General features: G+C 39.4%; 1 protein-coding gene across 1 annotated transcript in view; it reads right to left on the bottom strand.

Annotated features, from left to right (window-relative positions):
• Positions 1-17,237, bottom strand: part of LOC139722935 (uncharacterized) — a 66,547-nt gene extending 49,310 nt beyond the window's left edge. The window contains exon 1 of the mRNA XM_071634218.1: positions 16,799-17,237. The gene's annotated coding sequence lies outside the window, so the exon portion shown is untranslated. The remainder of the gene's footprint in view (positions 1-16,798) is intronic.
• Between the last annotated feature and the right edge of the window lie 5,025 nt (positions 17,238-22,262).

The following is a 22,262-nucleotide window of genomic DNA, read 5'->3' as shown; positions in this document are numbered from 1 at the left end:
ATTGACCACACCAATCGTAGATCAACGTATGCCTATGTAGGCCTACTGAGCTGAGTGGGTAGAACAATGTCAGCAGCAATAATATAAGCGTTGTAATACTCTTGATATTGCCAAGGAATCAAATACCTAAAAAAAAAAAAAAAAAAAAATCTCATTTGACGTTCATTCTACTCATGGGTACAGTGGAATCTGATGATTTAGTTCATTGAGCAAGGAGTTTTGCGTAACCATGCATCCTATGTTTACGACGAATGATAGAGGTACAATGTGCCAAGCACGAACATAAATGCACGCACGGCGGGATCAGGAACGATCGTAGTCGCGGTGTACAACTGACGAATTTTGCGCTGTGTCGAACCTGTGAAAACTGAACTGCATGCTGGGATCTCCCTTTGTGCATGTGAGGTTTGTTGCCAAAGTTTGTTTGTTATTCCCGGAATGTGAAATTCTGTAAACTTTTGTTGCAGTGTGAATGGACATTTGCAATCTCACAATGTTTTGCTTCACTAAAATTACCCAATGAGAACAGCCCTCCACATGTACCTAATAGTTGAGCTGAAATCAAATGCTGTCTTGTTAGTTTACTTTTCTTGCCCTTGATTCATCCAACATTATACAAGCTACTGTGCTGTCTTGGGAATGCCTCTTAAACAGACGTTCAAGGACATTAACCTGCCACTTGATTTTCCATATGGTTGGAATCTTAAAGGGCAATTCCATGCCATATGTTTTGTTTAAATTCTAAAGAATAAATCAGATAAATATACCAGGTAATGGTACTGGTAAAAGTTAAATTGTCAAGATCAGGTATGAAATATCGCAACCACACACTCAATTAAATCTGAAGAGCCTGCGACATTATCACTGTTTGTACACAAGTTATTCAATTCATTAATTTGGTAGATCATTGCACAAGTGCATTCCTCTCCCTCCCCCCCCCCCCCATCACCCCAATTCATTGTTGGTAGGTTACAAAAAGATTGTACAAGTGGTGTGAGGGATGCATTTTCTCAAGTGTTTCAGAAAGGGAACCCCCAATCAAGATTTGTGTACAATTTGATGGGAGACTTGTACGAGGATTCCTTCTGTGACGACCATTATATGCTTCTTCTTTTTTCATGTGCTTGCAACGAATATCACTAATTTGGGAAACAATGGGAAACGTAACTTTCACTCCGTTCTTAATCATTATACAATGTAGATCTGGTTTATAAAGAAACCTCTACCATTTTGTAATGTGTAATTTCATTTCATTTGCGAACAAACATGACGTGGATTGCACTTTAAATCTATATGAACTATCAACTCTGTACTGTGTCACCTAATTCCCTTGAATGTGCTGTGCTGTCTCCAATTCACTCACCCATGCCAAGGGTAAACGTGACTTGGTTACAAAAGTGTTGTTCTCATAAATAATTGAAATTTTGGTCACAATAATAAAGGTCACATCTTTTTGATACAGCATTCTCACTGTAAAATATTTTGAAATGTTTTGGGTCATTATTATTTGCAAAGAGTTGATCTATGCACATGAATGTAAGTGTAAATTAATAGTTGTATGCTTAAATATACTTTGTCACGATGCCAATTCAATATAGCACAACATGTCACACATGGAAAAAATAGCATGGAGCAACAAACACCTGTTGTGGTTCATTGTGGGCATTATTATAATATTTACATTCACTTTTGCTTCCACCACTGACATTGCACAACTTTGCATACCGGTATATTTTTTAAAAAAAAGGACAAAAATCACACATACTTATGTGACTTGGATTGCGACCCAAATCTTGCAAAATAATGCATCATTTCTGTTCTCATCATAAAAATTTTGAAGCTTCAGTAGCATTCCTAAGACCCACACAATGCATTACATTAGAGTCATATCTATTGAAGATTTTGATGTTGCGGGTTCCATAAACTTTGTCATTTGTAACAGGACATCTTGACTCATTAAGAGACTGTGGTTACCTGAATTGACATTCTTTCTGTGAGGCTCATTTTTAGATACAATAGGCATATATGGCATTTGCCATCTCTCATCAGTGCAGCATACTGTAAACTCATCAGTCAGCTGTCACATGTCACATGCAAGTTACGTGCAATTTATCCCCAGAAGAATCATGAAAGGTAATTTCCATGAAAACAGATTGTAAACATTTATTTCAAGAAATATTCATCACTAGGATAAGGAATAAGAGTGTTTGCAACATTTGTAACAAAGCATTGCAGCTTCACATTGGTAAGAATGCATGATTTGGTGTTTATGGAAGCAAAACAAAAAAGAAGAAAGCATACAAAATGTATTTTGCACAGGGGAACTTGTTGAGCAAGTGATATTGTAATGGAATAACCAGTCAGTCCGCAGCGCGTGCGATAATGAGGCACGAACGACAATTTTATTCAGAATCACGTTTGCGCAGTTTGTGCACTTGAGACTGACGAGATTTCGCGATACTTTGCGAAAGTTTTTGCAGAGGTCGCAACAACAGCTTTCATAGCTTTCGCAGTGCATTCTTTGACCCAGGATGGTTGGGTAGGTTATACAGCTGATTATGCTCATTAATTTGATACCTAATTTCCCTATTTTTGATCTCAATATAGTAGTCCATTTTAGCATCAAAGTAAACGATTATTTTGCCAGTGTTCAAGAAGCTTTTAGATCATAGTTTGATGTTTTGCTAGTTCCTGACTGGTATTGAAAACAGATCTCCGAAATTTCTTCGATTTCACAATCGTGAAACGTGAGCGAGTATGATCAATTAAAAAACGAAGAGGGGCACCATTTTTAAGGTTGTGAATTTTCCTGTTGAAAACAAGGCAAATTATGTTTTCTTACCGGAAGTAGGGTAGTGAATGAACACGCGTGGAGAGTGCTGTTGATACTCAGACAATGGTCGTGGACAATGACCAGGATTGGAATGCTTCATGAGGAATTCCACTATCGCAGCTAGTCTTTGTTCATTCTGAAATGTGGTGTGTGCAAGCACATGGAAACATGTGCTTACTTCTTTCATGTGCATGCATTTCACCCTATGTCAAGAATTCAGACTAGCAGTGCTGAGGGCAATCCACATGAACATTAAAGTAATAAAGCATTCATGTGCCTTGCAGCAGAGCTCGGAACAGGTAGTAGCCAGGTCCATTGTTCAGGGTCATTGTAAGTGCACACTCACATACACATCATTGGTTCCTGTGTAAAGTTCAAGTTTTGTATAGAGAGTGAAAATTCGATCACAATCTGGAACCTAACATTTAAAAAAAATCATGGATTTCATGAAACTAATATAGGCTTTCATTTTCAAATTACCTCCAACTCAATTGTACACTATTCAGCTATTACTCATATCAATGACACTTTTATCTGATACATAGTTTTTGAACTCACAGCATCGAGTCAGCAGCCAATGGATACTACGCAATGCGACACGCCGCGTCTTGCGACAGATTTCGACCAATCACAGACCCGGAATTACGGTGCGAACGCGAGGATAATCTTTTTAAACTCGACGCTAGACATGCCTCTGAATTTTGCTAGTTCCTGACCTGTATTGAAATGAAGATGAGAAAACCTGCCCTTATTGTGATACTATATACTTTAGCGGACATAGTCTTCACCATATTTTAGAGGGGCATGAAAGATTTCAGGTTAATTTTTGGGCGTCAAACATGAAGGAATGTTTTTGAATACAATACCAAACTTCGAGAGAGATTTTGATATTCTATAATCTTCTTTTCGTTTTATTTTGATCATGAGCATATTTGCTAAGGTTTTCTCTTTCAGTCGATATTAAAAGTGTCGAAAACTGACAAGAAATACTCGTTCTACACGGATTTATTCATGACCATGTATCTGCTCATTACGTATGCAAGCACTGCTCAGCCGTGCATACGACGTGAATAAATACGTGCGTTTTCGCTCGCGCTGCGGACTGACTGTAACATAGCTACAATGCTGGAATAGTGAGCCTCCTGCAATTGTGTATGTCATCATGATCATTACTGTTCAGTGTAACTTGTGGGTTTTTCAGCATATCTCCTAAAAAAACACAATAAATTCCACAAATCTCTACAAGGCACTATCAATGGCTATGAACTACAGTTGTACATGATGTGAAATTATGAAAATTGTCTGGAATTCCCCTTTAATTTCTTGCCTTCCACATGAACACCCTCTAAAACGAAGCCTTTTTCTGAGGAGATTTCACTGCATGGAGCTGGCATATTAGACAGCTGCCACTGTGGATGTGTCTCGCACTATTAAAGGGATAGTACAGTATTGGTGGATCTCGATGAGAATTGGGCTTTTAACTTTTTGCGAGATACCAAGAAAACACTTTTTATGATATAGTACAGAGCATACCATTTTAAGAGGAATTAAAAGTTTATTTGATGAAAATTGGGTTTGGAATGACTGAAACATCCAAAAACAAAGTAGAACAAAGCGATCGTAATAAAGTGTGGGTCCCACACTTTATTAGAATCGCTCTTTTTTGGATATCTCAGCCATTTCAAAACCAATTTTCGTCAAATAAACGTTGAATTCCTTATAGAATTACATGCTCTTTCATATTTCATAAGAAGTTTCTCATCATCTCACCAAAAAAATGTTATAAACCTGAAATTAGGTCTCAACCAAAACTGTACAATACCTTTAAAAGCGGGTTAAAAAAAAGAGAGTTCAGAGAGGTTAAGGGGCGGATGTTGCCAAGCCAATGCTTGTGAGTCGAAAAATATATCATTCAGACTATATTTCTGACTCCATCAATTTTGACTTTTGAGAATAGACAGGACTACAATGTACATAGAATATAAAGAAAAGGTGATAGGAGAATTTTAGATGAGAGATCCAGGGTCTCACACTCACTGTAGTATAGCAAACTTTCCATGCAGTATTGCAGACCATTGTAAAACAAAATATTTTCACTGCATGAAATTTTAGGGAATTGGAGGAGACGGCCTTTTCCTCCATATGTAATTTTGCAACTTTTACTTGTCACTGGCATTCAATCCATTTAGTGTAGACAAAAACTTTCATATGCATTTTAATTTTTATGAATCTTGGCTTTCGCAAATTCCTGAAATTAAAATGCACACAAACATTCCTCCTTTTACAGTGCAAACTCTGCATATTTTATAGGAGCCAGGGGGCGGAGTTAATGCTTCTATGGGACATGGTGTCAATTTGCATATTGCAACACAGCAATAAAATACCTGCCAAGTAGGCCTACACCGTATTTGCAAAATTTGACTATGCAGTTAAAGAAAAAACAGACCAGTGTAAAAACTGCTTTTCCCCTCAACCCTGAATCTACTATTAATAACGTTGAAAGTGAAAGAAGAGTGTGTAAATTAAATCTGTTCGACTGGACTTACATACTTGTGAAAACCATCTGGAGAAAATACAACTGTAGTTTCGTTACTCCTCCGAGTCACTTCTTCAGCTCTGTCTGGCTGGCAAGCATTCATCCGTGGAGGGTGAATGGGCGATGTTACTGCCTTTATTGTCTGTACGTCAATGAATTTTTCGGATCACTTTCACAAGTAAGAACAGTCGAACAGATTACACGCTTTTAGCATACTACCTGGATGAATCAAAATCTACATCGATATATATTCAAGAGTATTTCCAATTCTAAACAGTACTAAAAACTTCCTTAGAATAAGAAATTCTATGACCTTGTATTAATTACATTGTCACTCTTGCGATAACGCACTGGGATTGGTGCCAAATCCGACCTTTTATTGCCCCTCCCCCCCCCCCACCATACCTACATGTAACTTGAACCCCCAGCCCATCCAGGATCTGCTACGAACAAAGTATCTTCTTTTCTGATACTCACAGCACTGTCTTAGCTTATCCCCTCTGGTTCTAGATGGGAAATTTGTAAAGACTTCTTGAATTTGGGGGGTTTGCCTCCCCCAGGGGCATTGTGCCCCTTGGAGCACCCAGGTGGGGAATGGTACATATTCCATCCAGATACAGATTCCATCACCCTGGTGAAAATCCCCGCTAAATGTGGTTAAAAACTGACCATGCATTTTTAAAATGATGAAAATGTGCAGATTGGCCTGATGTTGGTCTCCCTCCACTTCCTCTCCTCTACCTCATATTCCTGATTTGCCAGAACAAAACTCAAAATTACAGGCACTAATCTAAATCTGAATCACAAATCACTACCTTAGCTTATCATTAACAGCTCAAATGAGAGAAGAAGATTTGTAAAGATTCCTTAATCTAGGCGTATTGTCGGTCTACTCCCTGCCATTACCCTCCCCCCCCCCACCCACCACCACCACCACCACAATCACCCCCACCTTGGCCCTTGTGCTCCCAGGGGAAATTGAGATCCTATTCCCTTTTCTGGAATGCTACATTTGTACATGCAAAGTTGGGTGAAAAATCCACCATGGAGTTTTCAAAATGACCAATTTTGGTCCCCATTTCACATTTATATTAAAAAACTATGCCAACACAAATGATCTTTCAGCTTACCTGAGGGGGAAAGCCCCAGATGGGCCATTTGGGGCACAAGTGGGTTTGAAAAAAAACAAGGAAAAGTAGAAATTACGCGGTGAGTAATATATGTCCCCGCCAGAAGTGGCATTTTGTAGTAAAATGTGCAATACAGGTCAACAATCAAGGTCAAAGGTCAAAGAAGTCAAAGGTCAAAATTCTGTGTAGAAGTTTTGAAGCCCTCACCTTGTGCCATCACATGAAGCAAACAGAATCAAAATCGGGTTAGAAATGGCAAAGGAGTAGCATTTTGTAGCCAATGTACAATATAGGTAAAAATCAAGGTCAAAGGTCAAAGAAGTCAAAGGTCAAAATTCTGTGTAGAAGTTTTGAAGCCCTCACCTAGTGCCATCACATAAAGCAAACAGAATCGAAATCGGGTTAGAAATGGCGAAGGAGTAGCATTTTGTAGCAAAATGTACAATATAGGTAAAAAATCAAGGTCAAAGGTCAAAACTCTGTGTAGAAGTTTTGAAGCCCTCACCTAGTGCCATCACATAAAACAAACAGAATCGAAATCGGGTTAGAAATGACGAAGGAGTAGCATTTTGTAGCAAAATGTAAAATATAGGTCAAAGGTCAAGGTCAAAGGTCACAACAGAAATTCTATGTAGAAGTTTCAAAGCTCCCATGTAGTGCTATCATATAAAGCAAACAGAATCAAAATTGGCTCATAAATGACAGAGAAGTAGCAAATTGAAGATTTTGATCACACACGGACGGACGGACGGACGGACGGACGGACGGACGGACGGACACACGGACACACACACGTACGGAGCCCATTTCATAGTCCCCTGCTCGAACTCGTTCGGCGGGGACAAAAAATTTTCGTTTCAGCATTGTGTCTTAACTATGTGCATTATTTGTTTAGTAAAACTGCATATTTCTTTTGAGGAAGCAAATTTTGCTACAATGCGGTATCCATAGAAATGCTCAATTCCAATAAGAGCATTCAATTCAAAGTTAACAGTAATGATAAACAATAATGAATAAGGCGAACAAGGTCGCTGTCTTCCCCAGTAGCCGTGACAATGGCAAACATGCCAGAGATACCTCCACATAACACTTTGCACCGGGGAGATTGTGAAAACAATTGTTGTCGTTTTTAATAGCATTCATTATTAAGTATTATTAGCACGGCACCCTATAGACCTATTCAGGTTGGAAACTCTGTACAAGTACCGTACCTCACACAGAGCCATTGTTACACCAGTTGAGAGAGGGAAAACATTCCCTCACTTGTTTCTGGGCAGCACCTATCCACCGGCTTCATTATAAATGAGCCAATCCATTGTTAATGTGCAATTGGTGCTGGATGGTGAGCTCACTGTGAACACATTTTAGCTTCGCCCAGGCAAAAGCTAGACCAATGCAGAACACCATCTCTCAATCAGTCTCATTCAATACTGTTGCATTTGATTCAAGCATGAAATGTCAATACAGGATGGTATTGACGTCATACAATGTAATCCTTGGGATCATATTTTAATGACAAAAAGATCCTGTTGGGTTGATTTCACTGTTCTTTTGTTTTTAGTTTTTAGTCCAGTTTTAGTAAACAACATACCATACCTCTGTCATCATACTCATTCACTGTAATTTGTGCATGAATTCAAAAATATTCTTATAAATGTTCTTATCCAAACCACTATAAATTCTGAAACTAGGTACCCAGTTTAACCAATTTGTTCGTGTTCAGATGCAAAAATATGAAAAAAAAAAATCGTTTGGAGGTCTACTTTTACAGGGAATAATTTTCCTGGTATCGCATCGCAATTTGCTATGCACTTTTGTGTAGCAGTTTTCTTCCATAGACATGTACAGGATACCGTGTGAAATATTGTTCATTGGCTGAAATTGCTAATCAAATTTGAGTTGGAAAATTATTCCCTGTTTTAATAAAGTTTAGAATAAAATGAACAAATTTTACCTCTTGTTCTCACACTAATTAAGCTTTTAAAAATTAATTCCTTTTGGGAAAAACTAGCAATCTAGACTGAGTTCACCACTCAATATTGAAACACCTATTCAGCATCATTTCAAAATGTGACACTGCACCTCAAAACAAACAAAAAGTTGCCAGACATGAATTTTTAGTTAAGACCATATTCTGAAAGAGCAGACTTTAAGCTTTAAAATGATGTATAACTCAAATCAAATGGACTCTCCTAACCTGTATAAATATTGGAAAGAAAGCACCAACTCAGGAAAAGTGTGAACTGAGAAAAGAGGCTCTGAAGCGCTTAATCTTTACCAAACCCTGCTGGCTGTGCAATGAATGGGACAAAAAACAGGAAGTAAACCACCAGAGTAACAACAATGAAGGGATTATCAGATTAAACTGAAATTAAGCGTGCCTCATTAACACATTCTGTCCATAATCAATGCTAACTTTCAAAGCAGTAGCACTATCCTTTCAAATAAGAGTTGAAAGTGAAGAGTGTGGACAAGGTTTTTCAGAAATGAAAAAGGGATTCTAAAGACACACCTAATCACACTATTCTATCAAAAGTGTTCGAGATAAACTGCTAAAAAAACACACTTTCCCGCCCGTTTTATGATACCAAATTTTAGCATAATGTAAAAGAAGACCCGCTCTTTCAGAAAATATGAAAAAGTCAAGTTCGGCTAGGTTGACCCATTTCACTTATTTTCAGTCCTCACGCAAAATCAGTGTGTGCGACTTTATGTTCGTTTTGAGGTGCACGGTCACAAATGGAAACTTGAATCTATGAAAACCTATGCTGCTGCTTCCTGATATCCAGCATACACGTACAACTCAACCAATAGTACGATGCCTTCTACTGAAACACAATAGAGAGGAATTTTTATTTTTTTTTAAAGATCTGATATGGTATATAATTACACTTCCTTTTGGAGTCATCAAAGATAATTACTACAGCAATTTTCTTTGAAAGTGCTTCTAGATGTGACTTCACTCATCTTAACCCGTTGAGGACAAGCTGATTTTGCTACAACACGCATTTTCCATAGACACTTGTCCGAGTATACTCGGGACTCGTCCTCAACGGGTTAAGAGAAGAGTTTTGCTGAGGCAATATAACATTCATATGCATTAATGTACTGTATATGCTATAATTTTCACGCACATAAATTTTCGCGAATTGCCGCTGTCACACATTTTCGCGAGTGGTTATATTCGCAATTGGGGGACCAGAAAAAATGTGAAGTGGCAAAGAAAGTGTGAATTTTCAACTTACTAGCAAATAAGAATGATAATAGTTATACACTGCATGAAAAAAACTTACCAAACCCTGCGAAGTAGTAAGTTAGAATTCAACATTTTTGAAGTGGTTAAGTCCATCGCGCTAGATTTCTGACGAGCGGTCCCCTTGCAATAATGGATTGGCTCTCTACAGTATTCGTAAGTAGACGTGGACGTGCGTAAACAAGCTTTTAGCCAGTATGGTCTGTTCAGTAAGCCGTGACATGGTATACTAGTACTGAAATGTTCGTATCATCAAGGCAAGGGATTCATTTTGAAAGGTAATATTTTTGCGAGTTGTTAATTTCGCGAATAGCTCCCGACTCGCGAAATTCACGAAAATAAAACCCCCATGAAATATATAGCGTATACAGTAACCATTGCATTATACATGTATCATATTGCATAGCAATGGAACCGCTCGTGGAAACAGTGTGATTTCATTGGTTGAGAGCTGTGTGTTTATTTGTACTGGCTGCATGTTGTCTTAAATGCTAGGTCTACAAGTGTAGCCATGCATCCAGTAAAGTTAAATATCATGCATTCAGATTTTATAGTATACAAATGATGCACAGGATAGAGTGCATTAGTGAAGGCGTATAGTGCACTCGAGGGTATTTACAATTGTGAAACATGCACGAGGCGAAGCCGAGTGCATGTTGCACTACATTGTAAATACCCGAGAGTGAGCTATACGCCTCCACTAACGCCATGAAATAATCCTGTGCATCATTTGTTTTATAAAATGGGTCGAAAACTAACAGCATTTTTCAGCGTTTTTCACGTACCTTTGTGGGTCAAGACGTCCGAAGATGTTCGTCCCAAACATTTACGCACGTCGCACTCGGAAATCCCGCACATACAGTAAGTATGATGGGGGGTTGGGTTTCCGGACACTTAAGTTCCCGCATGAAAACTTACTTATTTTACATAGAATATGCACCCTTTACCTTAAAGACTTGATATAGACTCCTCGTATAGGCCTACTAGACAACATACTCTAAAAACGGCATGAGAATTAACCTGCTAAATCGTTGGATTTGCCCTTCAAAGTGACTCCATGTACGCGTCCGGTCCCACAACGCTTGGTCTACTGTACTGTACAAAGTGTACGTATAAGAGTACGAGTATACGTACGCCACACATGTTATGCATGCACTGTACAAGGGAAGAAAGGCCGGCCGGCCGGCAGCCCAAACTAGAAGTTGTTTACAGGCACAGGATTGACAGCGCGTACTGTATGCATGCAATTCAAAGGAGCCGCCGCGCGCACAGACGATCGGCAATAGGATTTAACACGCAGTGCAATGGGACTAGAATAGCCAAGGCACATGTGACTCATTTCAGCGCTTCCTATTGGCTACATTCTTGAACCCATTTTATAATATTGGATGCATGGCTGAAAGTACTGGATGAATCGATTGTGTGTATGGCATGCCAAAAGGAAATACATCCAGTAAAATTTGCTATCAGATTATATAATAAGCAAGAGATTTTCCGGCAGCAAATATGCCTCCCATTTTGTACAACAAATGACACACACCTTTTCATGTGACATTATGATTAGTGTGTTCACGGTAATTATGGAATTTCTTAACCCACCTGGCTTCACCTCATGAGTTAAGCATCCATAGTTTCAAATGTATCTTGTGCACACAATGCCTACATAAGCGCTCAGATCCGCGAATCATTTGTATGTTGTATTTCTGGCAGTGTAACTTAATTTTACAGAGCACTCTTGTTAACCCTTTCCTTATGGGAACCTGGTATACCAGGTTTCTGTGGGAGCAAGTGATATGCGGGAACTTGGTATACCAGGTTCCCAAGATGGAGACAAGAGTGCCTACTTTTGTGGTCTAAATTCATGTTTCTTTGTGTTAAAATCCCGAGAAAAATGGGTTTGATTAAAAGATATCACAATATATTTTCTATCCATTGTGAAAATGCATAATCACAGTATTATTTAATCTTCATCTGATTTAGTTTATGCTTGTTCTGCTATAAAACTCGTATCAACATGTCAATATAGCGATCGAAGGTGAGCGCAGTACGTGTTTGCTGACCCCAGTCATCCCATTTAGGTGCCTGGTTTTGTGTAGAACAAAAGAGTTTGTGAGGCCATCAGCACACCGTCTATTCATACCTTGCACCCGATCGATATTTCCATTGTTCAATGGCACATGTACATTTGTAGTTGACCTTGGAAAAGGGGATACATGTACCGCTTGACTGCTTTCGCACAGGTGGATTACCAATCTGTCCGTTCTCTGTCAATGGGCAAAAAGAATCTCGTTTGGGGGCATTTAAGGCACTCAAAGAATCGCTGAAGGAACGGGCTAACAAACATACACATAACAAGATGTTATGTAATTGGGGCAATATTCTGAGGTGGTCTCAATGAAGTTTGCAGTCTTTTTATCTTCAAATCTTTTTTTTTAAATCAACGTAGGACTATTTTGTCAATTGCAATAAAAGCAACTCCACACAAGAATTTCATCACTTTAAATAAACATGCAGGACCCCCCTGTATGCTGATTAGAACCAGCACTGGCTGTCAGGCAAATGTTTGGTGGTCTAGGGCAAGTCCAAGATAAGGTCCCCTCAGAAGGCAAAATTTCATCTTTGCTCAATATTGACATGTTTGGTATCATTTTGAAGCTTATGAGTTGAAGTTTTGATTTCCATGGAGGAAAAAATAATATTATGTAAATTTATGCAAATTTCAAGGGCTTCATTTGCATAAATGTGAAACACACCATTACGTATGGGACATTTATAAAAATTCATATTAATTCAATGGAAAGCAAATGATATTTGATTAATATGTGGACATAAGAAGTTCATCAAATAGTTTAACTTGATATGAAAATTTAGGGATTATGCAAATGATTATGCAAATTAGCTCGTGTCCTATCATGAGATGTCCCATACGTAACAAATTGAGGTCATTTTTTTTAGGTTTTTTCTGAAATTGCTAAGGTTATATTAATGCCCTTTTGGAAACTTCTAATTTATCGTTTAGAGAAATTAAATACCATAGAAAAAAGAAAAAACAGTAAAAGAAATATTTTTTATTAGGCATTAAAATAATGTTACGTATGGGACAAATGTGTTTCGTATGAGACATCCTCATACATATTGCATGTGAATGCATGTAGCTAGCTGGGAAGGTCTCTCAGTACACAAATGGTCAATCATCCTGAAGAAAGCATCCCAACATTGTAGCTACTTTTTGAGTTATAGACACTTTAAACAATACATGTACTTGACTGAACAATTTTCAGAAAGCAGGGGTCGCACTTAACTTTTTTTTTAACTAGCCAGGCGGACTACTTAGAATCAATTTTGACACTGACGCAATATTTTGGCTAGCCAGACGGACCAGTTACTTCAGAATTTTATGATTTTTAGCTAGTCCGACATGATTTTGGGTGGCCAATGGCCAGCGGACCATCGCCAATTTCGAACCCTGGAAAGGGGGAGGGGAAAATGACAAAATACACAATGAAAACTCAGCATTAAAGGGATGCTATAGTTTTTTTTGTAGAAATGGGGATTCAGTTTTCAACATTTAATGAGATGATTGGAAACCAATCATGAATTACATTATTGTACTAAAGAGCATACAATCCTAAGACTAGAGGAATTCAAAGTTTATGTGATGGAGATCCAATTTGAAATGGTTGTGATATATGTTTAAAAAAATATAATGATATGAAAAATATAAAATGATTTTTTTTTATTGCAAGTGATACACAAATTGTCCTTACTCAGTTTTCAATAGTAGCCACGACAAAATTCATGGGTATACATACTGAGGTGTGACTCGAATCAATGACCTGACTGCTAGACAGACATAATATATCTACTCGATCACTGGGGTTCCACGCAGCAGGTATTGCTTATTTATAGAAATTAATATTTCTTGTGTCAAGTTGTTTTTTATTGAAAATAAATGGCAAACTGCCCTTCATCAATGGAAGTAAACACTTTAAACTATTCAATTTTTCAGTAGTAACTATCCTGATAAAAATAGGGCATACATACTGAGGTTGGCCATAAAAATATAGAATATGAATAAATATGATTATGATGGTAAATATTTGGGGAATATTGTTCCCTTGTCAATCTGGATCAGTATTTGAGTAATTTCTACTGATTCCATTTCAATAATTATACAAAAAAAATTATGGGTATTTTGCTAAATTATTTTGCAAAATACCCATAAACATGGTTCTCCACACACTAAACGAATGGGGGACAAAGGGCATGCATACTCAGGTTGGTCATAAAAATATAAAAATATGATTGAATATGATTATGATGGTGAATATTTGGGGAATATTGTTTCCTTGACAATCTGGATCAGTATTTGAGTAGTTTCAACTGTTTTTACTTCAATAATTATGCAAAATACCCATAAACATGGTTCTTCACACACTAAATGAATGGGGGACAAACTGTCCCATACGTAACTGTCCCATACGTAACACGTCATGTCTGTCTTTAATTAGAACCTGTAATTAGAGCTTTTTGCCTAATGACATGAAACTTACCTGCGATAATCTTGAGTGTTGTGACTTTCATCACAGTGAGTTACAAGTTGTAGAATGAAATACTTTCAGAGAGTTTTGGGGTTGAAAAAAATGTTCGAAAAAACAAAATTTTTCTGGTCCCATACATAACGGCACATATTTTCTCTTCTAGAATATAATTGCCAAGGTCATTTTTCTCAATTTTTTACATGATTATACTTCTCCTAGATATCAATCACCATGAAAAAGTTAAATATGATCGAAGGCCATTAACACTATTTTTCAGGTCATAAAAGTCTCTGAATGTCCCATACGTAACGCGCGCGTTATCTTGGACTTGCCCTCTAGCGGATAAGACGCTTGTCCAGTGATCGGAAGGTCGTACAATGTAGGTTCAAATCCTGGCAGAGGCCATGCCTATGATTTTTATCATCACATGGCTTCTACTATCCAAAATACTATCAATTCTGTGCTTATTCACTTGCTGCATGGCAAATGGCCAGACAAAGTGCCCCACATAGATTAGAGGTACTTCATAGAGCCAGAATGGAGAGAATATGCTGCTCAAGCTCTCCCAGCTCAGATGGGCAGGGCATGTACTCAGAATGTTCATTGAGCATTTGCCACAGCGACTGCTCTATGGTGAACTAATGGAAGGCAAGCGCTCTAAAGGAGGTCAGAGGAAGCGCTACAAGGACACACTATTAAAAAGCTTCCAAGAAATGCTGCATAGCATCAACCCGAACACATGGGAAGCAATGGCACAAGCCCGATCTGCCTGGTGATCCGTGGTCAGCTCTGGTGTGATCAGGTTACAAAGTGAGGCGTGTGGAGAGGCAGGAACAAAAACGTCAGTGACGAAAAGGCAGAGTGAGCAACACCTCTCAGATTGGCTTACCTCTGGCATACATGTACATGTACAAGACTGTATGTCCACACTGAATCAGATATTTTAGAGCGAGATTCGGACTGATCAGCAATATTCGCACGCACAGAATTTAGCAATACGAGAAGTAGTTTTTGTCTCTGTCTGAGGACGAACATCATTAGTCATTCTCATCATGATTTATGTCAATGTAGGGCAATTTGTTAATCAGTCGCAATAAAAACAACTTGACAGAAGAATCTTATTATAATATTAACCCGTTCCTTCTGCAATTCTTTGAGTGTCTTAAATGTCCCCAAACGAGATTCTTTTTGCCCATCAACAAAGAACGGACATGTTGGTAATCCACCTGAGCGAAAGCAGTCAAGCAGTACATGTATCCCCTTTCCACGGTCAACTATATGTGCCAATGAACAATGAAAATATTGATCGAGTGCAAGGTATGAAAAGAGCGTGCGCTGATGGGCTCACAGACTGTTTTGTTCTACACAAAACCGAGCACTTGAATGGGATGACTTGGGTCAGCAAATACAGAAATCTACTCGAGCTCAGCTTCAATCGCTATAAATGTTCATACAAGTTTTATTGTAAAGCAGGCGCAAACTAAATCGGAAGAACTTTAGGTATTAATGCTGTGATTTACACATTTTTCCAACAGAATGGGAACGTGGTGATACAACGAACTCGCATCTTTTTATCAAACCCATTTTTCTGGGCATTACAACACAAAGAAACATAAATTTAGGCCATAAAAGTAGGCACTCATATCTTCATCTTGGGAACCTGGTATCTATTACTAGGTTCCCGTATTTCAGTTGCTCCCACGGGAACCTCCTGGTATTACCAGTTACCCCGTAAGGAATGGGTTAATTTGATACGGTATGCAGTACCCCCTGCATAAGGATTAAATTCATTCAGTGTGACTGTTGCCTGTACCCACCCGTACGCTGTAGTGTTGGGGGAAAGCTTGTTGTTCTAGGCTAGGCCTAGTGGATCAAGAGGTCATACTCAGTTTTACAGTATGTATGCTCATGAATTTTTATCTTGGCTTCTACTAAACATTGATTAATTAAGGGCTTACTTACGTTGAAGTACAAAACTGTCAGAAGGAGAATTTGTCAATTAGTTGCAATGATTATTGTAAGAGTGGATATTTTCGCATGACTAATTTTTCGTAAAGGTTTCACTTGTTTATAATTCTGCGGAGTCAAGACATCAACTCCTGGAACATATGGCAAGCAAAAATATGCACTCGTGCTTTTATTTTCACGCTAGATTTGGGTTCTGCTGGTTGCACAAAATTCGCGAAAATTTTAACAAAGCGAAAGTTTCCAATTTTACAGTAGCAGATTAGGACCTACAATATACTGCAAGTCCTCTCAAAGTCTTATTGATACAAACAAGATTTAACCTTCAAAACACACATTTGTCATTGCAAATGTAACATTAATGAACCTTATGATTTTAATAGATTGAGCTCTGTATAGAATAGCAATTTAAATAATAATCGTAAACATGGTAAACAATAGTTTGTAATGTCACAGTTCTAGTCTAACAAGTTAGGTACTACTGACAACTGAGTTTCCCCCACTAGCCCTGAAAGTAGAGAGATATGACATGATTGATACCAGAGATCTGTCTGTGATGCGAGGGATCAGGGAGGCGGAGGCCACAGGAGCGAAGCCGCGCCGAGCAGCAACAGTTCGGCCTACTCAGCTCAGCTCAGCTAAATTGCTCAGCTACCGAATAGTATGCATGCAGATGAGGCAGGCACCACCACCACACAACTCACGTCCCTTGTCCCGGAAGCTTGGGCGTGATGATCAGCTCACGGACCGGAATTTCTGGAACAGTTGCTCTGTGGTGGTCTGCTGTGTTCAGTCGGCCGGGAGTTTTCCCCCCAAAAAACACCATTGTGGTGCGTCACTTTTACGAAAACCCAGGATCACGAGAATGCCATTATCTATCTGATCTTAACACATGTAGAACATGAATACTAGTATACAGGTTTAGTTAAACATCCTCGAGATCGTCTTTCCAGGAAGAATGAAGACCAGCCGTCCCGAGCGAGCGGGCATCTTCGGCGCACGTACCAGTACTAGTAAATTCATGTCACACGGCACGGAAATCGGTACAGTAGTACGGTAGCTGCTTTGCGAGTTGTTGTTGTTGTTGCTGTTATCTTTACTTCCTGCTGAAAGGCGCGCGTCATTCAGTTCTGAGTACATGATTACGAGAGTTCTTGGAATCACTTTATATTAGTCTGGTTTCCAGTCTCTTTTTGCTCTATAGGTTTGGATGACAGTATACAGAGCATGGGCGTAAATCCCGGAGGGGATTGGGGGGGGGGGGGGATATATCCCCCCCCCCTGAAATGGAGATGGGGGGATGGCCTGTACAATCATCCCCCCCCCTGAATTTTGAAAAAAAAAATGGAGGAAGCAGAAATGTGATTGTATCAATTTTGGCATATTGCATGAAGTTTGTACGCCGGCCTTCAGACAGGCAACAGAGCTGAACAGTATTCTATCTTGTAGGAAAATGCATACATAATTTTCTCAAGCGCTCGCTCGCTTCGCTCGCTCGCGACGAAAGTAACATTGACATACACTGTAAGGTATGGCTCAGACGTTGACAACGTCAAATAGTATAGGCCTACTTGAGTATATGTAAACATGCTATGACGCGAGTAACTGGGGACCATCTGCAAAATATGTACGAAAACAAACAAACAAACAAACAAACCATAACAAAAACTATATCGCCATAATTGAACCCCCTCCATTTCCTGAATCATTCCTGAGAAACGACAGTGCCTGGTGACTCAGTCAGGATACATCTATGAGCATACCGGATCTATCTCGGGGGTGGGGGTGGGGGGGGGGGGGGGGCAAAGGGGCATTTGCCCCGCCCTTACGGAAGTGTTTAGGCAGACAAATCATTTATCCCCCAAGCAATTCCCGAGATGAGGACAAATCTCGAACTTTCTTAATGGAAAATTGTCCAAACATCGCCAGAACTATATGCAACAGATCCTTGTATTGAAGTCATAAACATGCAAAAGCTCCGCTATACAGGATCCCTTTCGATAGACTTTGTACACTTTTGAGATTGACGTATATTTCCCTAATTAATCAAAGAGTGTGCAGCAGATCTTTCACTTTAAAAAAGCACCCTCATATGCAGAGGCGTCGATGGGGGGGGGGGGAGGGGGTGGTTCTCCCATAAAAGTGGGACAAACAAAAGCGAAAATATAGCTACAAACGGCAGTGTTTGGAGTGTAAAATGTCAACATTTTAAAGCTCGCTCGCTCCACTCGCTCGCATCCCTGCTCGCATTTAATCGCTATGCCATTCTCCTGATGCTGCTGCCAGTGAATGGCAGCAGTTGCGCCCGGTGCGCCCCGGCCCCTTAATTTCCAAAGCGAAAAATATAGCTATAACAAACGGCAGTTTTGGGACTGTAAAATGTCAAAATTTTGAAGCTCGCTCGCTTCGCTCGCTCGCATTTAATCATTATGCCATTCTCCTGATGTTGCAGCTAGTAATTGCCAGCAATTTTCACCCGATGCGCCCCCCTTAATTTCCAAAGCGAAAAAATATAGCTACAAACGGCAGTTTGGGGACTGTAAAATGTCAAAATTTTGAAGCTCGCTCGCTTCGCTCGCTCGCATTTAATCATTATGCCATTCTCCTGATGTTGCTGCTAGTAATTGCCAGTAGTTTTTGCCCAGTGCGCCTCCTTAATTTCCAAAGCTGAAAAATACAGCCACAAACGACAGTTTTGGGGACTGTAAAATGTCAAAATTTTCAAGCTAGCTCGCTTCGCTCGCTCGCATTTAATCGTTATGCCATTCTCCTGATGTTACTGCCAGTAATTGCCGGCAGTTGCGCCCGGTGTGTCCCCCCTCCCCCCTTGATTTCCAAAGCGAAAAAATACAGCCACAAACGACAGTTTGGGGACTGTAAAATGTCAAAATTTTCAAACTCGCTCGCTTTCATTTAATCGTTATGCCATTCAGCAATCTCCTGATGTTGCATGCTGCCAGTAATTGCCAGCAGTTGTGCCCGGTGCGCCCCCCCCCCCCTTAATTTCCAAAGCAAAGCATATAGCTACAAACGACAGTTTTGGGACTGTAAAAAGTCAAAATTTTCAAGCTCACTCGCTTCGCTCGCTCGTATTCAATCGTTATGCCATTCCCCTGATGTTGCTGCCAGTAACTGCCAGCAATTTTCGCCCGGTGCGCCCCCCTTAATTTCCAAAGCGAAAAAATACAGCCAAAAGCGGCAGTTTTGGGACTGTAAAATGTCAAAATTTTCAAGCTCGCTCGCTTCACTCGCTCGCATTTAATTGTTATGCCATTCTCCTGATGTTGCTGCCAGTAATTGCCAGCAGTTGCACCCGGTGCGCCCCCCTTGATTTCCAAAACAAAAAAATACAGCCACAAACGGCAGTTTTTGGACTGTAAAATGTCAAAATTTTCAAGCTCGCTCGCATTTAATCGCTATATACCATTCTGATGTTGCTGCCAGTGATTGACAACAGTTGCGCCCGGTGCGGCCCCCCTTGATTTCCAAAGCGAAGAAGTATATAGCTACAAACGGCAGTTTTTAGCATGTAAAAGCATTATGTCAAAATTTTAAAGCTCGCTCGCTCCGCTCGCTCGCATTTAATCGCTATGCCATTCTCCTGATGTTGCTGCCAGTGATTGACAGCACTTGCGCACGGTGTGCCCCCCCCCCCTATTTCCAAAGCGAAGAATATAGCTACAAACGGCAGTTTTTGGACTGTAAAATGTCAAAATTTTCAATGTAAAAAGATCTCACCGTGGGAGGGAGAAACCCCCCCCTACCATACCCCCCCCCCCCCGCTTGCTTCGCTCACTCACGATCTCATAACCGCTCCCCTAATCCTGTCTACGCCGGTGATAGGCTCCACTATTTAGTATAGGCCTTCGCAGTGATGTCGCACAGGCGGAGCAAGAGCTGAAATACCACGATTTAGTCATTCAATAACATATTGTGAATATTTCATTTTCTATTGTTTTTTTAAAGAAAAAACAAACAAAATTTCACCAAAAGTGTGCACCAGATCGCTGAATTTCAGGTCTGAAAATGCAAAATCTTCCTCGTGTGGGAGAGGGACACCCCCCATACACACCCTTCAGCCGTTAACCCGGTCGCTCCGCTCTCTCTCACAGATATTTCAAAAACAAAAACAAATGTCTTCATACTTTTAAGGTCTGATTTTCCGCCGCAACTAGTCGACAAGCAAAAAAAAAAGCAACAACAAGAACAAAAAGTCTTCATATTTTTGCTGCCACTTTCCTCCCACTTTATATTTCATGCAAAAGAGTGGGACATCCGATCCCTGTAAAGTGTGCGTGTGTGTGTGTGGGGGGGGGCACCAAGCTTCTCCCCCCCCCCCCCCCCCCCAAGGCTTTAGTCTGCGCCGGTCCGGTTATGGGCTTGTAATCGTGGTGATGGTGACCATCCCCCCCCCCCCCCCCCACTCCTCAGTACGGATTTACGCCGTTGATACAGAGTCAATCATTTTAGACCCTGTCTGCCAGGCTGTACGATCGAAATTTGTTTTTCTATTCTAAAGATGTGAATATCAAATTCATTCATCCATTAGATCGTTTTTAGGATGTGAAAAGCGAAGATAGTTATAATTTTGAATAGGGCACTACGTGTATAATCTATCATAATCTAGAATGAATTCTACTTTTACAAAAGAAAATACTTTGAACTTGTGTTTTATATATTGTGCATTGTTCTATATATTGTGCATTGTTCTTTCCAGATTACATAGGGATATATTATTTTCTTACAACGGATCTCTTAAGATTAATGACTTTTAGGCTCATATCGACAGGGACAATTTATTCAAAGATTGAACAATAATGTTTCTCGACACGTTATTAACAAAAAAAAAATCAAAACAAAAAAAATCCATACATACATATACAAAACAAGTTTTTGTCTCTGGACAGTATCACTTAATTCCCTGAGTAATAACGTTAGCTATACATTCACTTTTGATAACGTTAAAATTGAAATTAAAGATATTTCTTTTAAACCATAGCCAAATCTCATCGGAGGGCATAGTTAATGCCAGTTGACATTCAGGATATGTGTGTAGACCTATACATGTTTCCTTTTTTTTTTCCAAACACAAAGTGTTTCGATCTTCCTTGCAGACCCCCTCCCATGAGGCATACATGCGTTGTAAAGAGTTGGCCTACCACTTGCATTTTTGTCACCTGTAATGTCGTGTATTTTCTTCGTTCGTAATTTTCATCCCCTCATTCACTGTCATTAATAAAAGAAAAACATATAGTAATAGACGGTTTGTCAAAACAATAAGATACTGCAATGCATCCTGATATTCATGATACAAAATGACATGTATGATAAAGTGCTTCAAATACCATGTACTGCGACTCAATAGTAAGAAAGAAAAACATAAGAAAACCAACAAGTCAAACATAAAAAAAAAATTACCATGATAACTTGTGTGAAAAATAGTAGGTCATAAAGGGAATCAGATTCCATGTACGGTGACTAAATTCTTTTAAACTATGTTTTCTCTCATGTAAAAAATGAAATGAGCATCGGGCAGCATTGATTTCGATGAGTAGGACCTAATGCAAATAATATTGTACTTCATACTTTTGTTGGAAATAAAATCAATGAAATGAAATGAAGTTCACTTATATAGTTCCTACGTGAACACACTCAATGATTTTAGGCATGAACACGATTTTTTTTCTTATAACACCTCATGATTATTCATGATAATGATTATAGTTAACAGAGGGGGATACACTGTTTATACCACTTTCTATTTTTGGAGTTGTTAGATATCATCATGAAATTTTGTCGTGAGGAAAAATAACAGTTATGGCCGGATTTCGCCCTAAAATAAACTAAGTTTGACCAGCTTCGGTCTGGCAACTCCTGTATAGTAGCGGCGGCTAGCTGATTTTCGTGCAGTCGCCAAGCCACTGAGAAGCGAGTTACCCTTCCCTTTGCTGGAAGAGGAAAATACATAGACAATGTACGCATTCGCAAGTTTGGGTCGGGCAAC

Source organism: Diadema antillarum, unplaced genomic scaffold (assembly GCF_040938485.1).
Source record: "Diadema antillarum isolate AM-2024a unplaced genomic scaffold, OU_Dant_1.0 scf00000178, whole genome shotgun sequence".
Taxonomy (NCBI): Eukaryota; Metazoa; Echinodermata; class Echinoidea; order Diadematoida; family Diadematidae; genus Diadema; species Diadema antillarum.
Note: the sequence above shows the minus strand (reverse complement) of the source record. Positions and strands in the feature narration are given on the sequence as shown.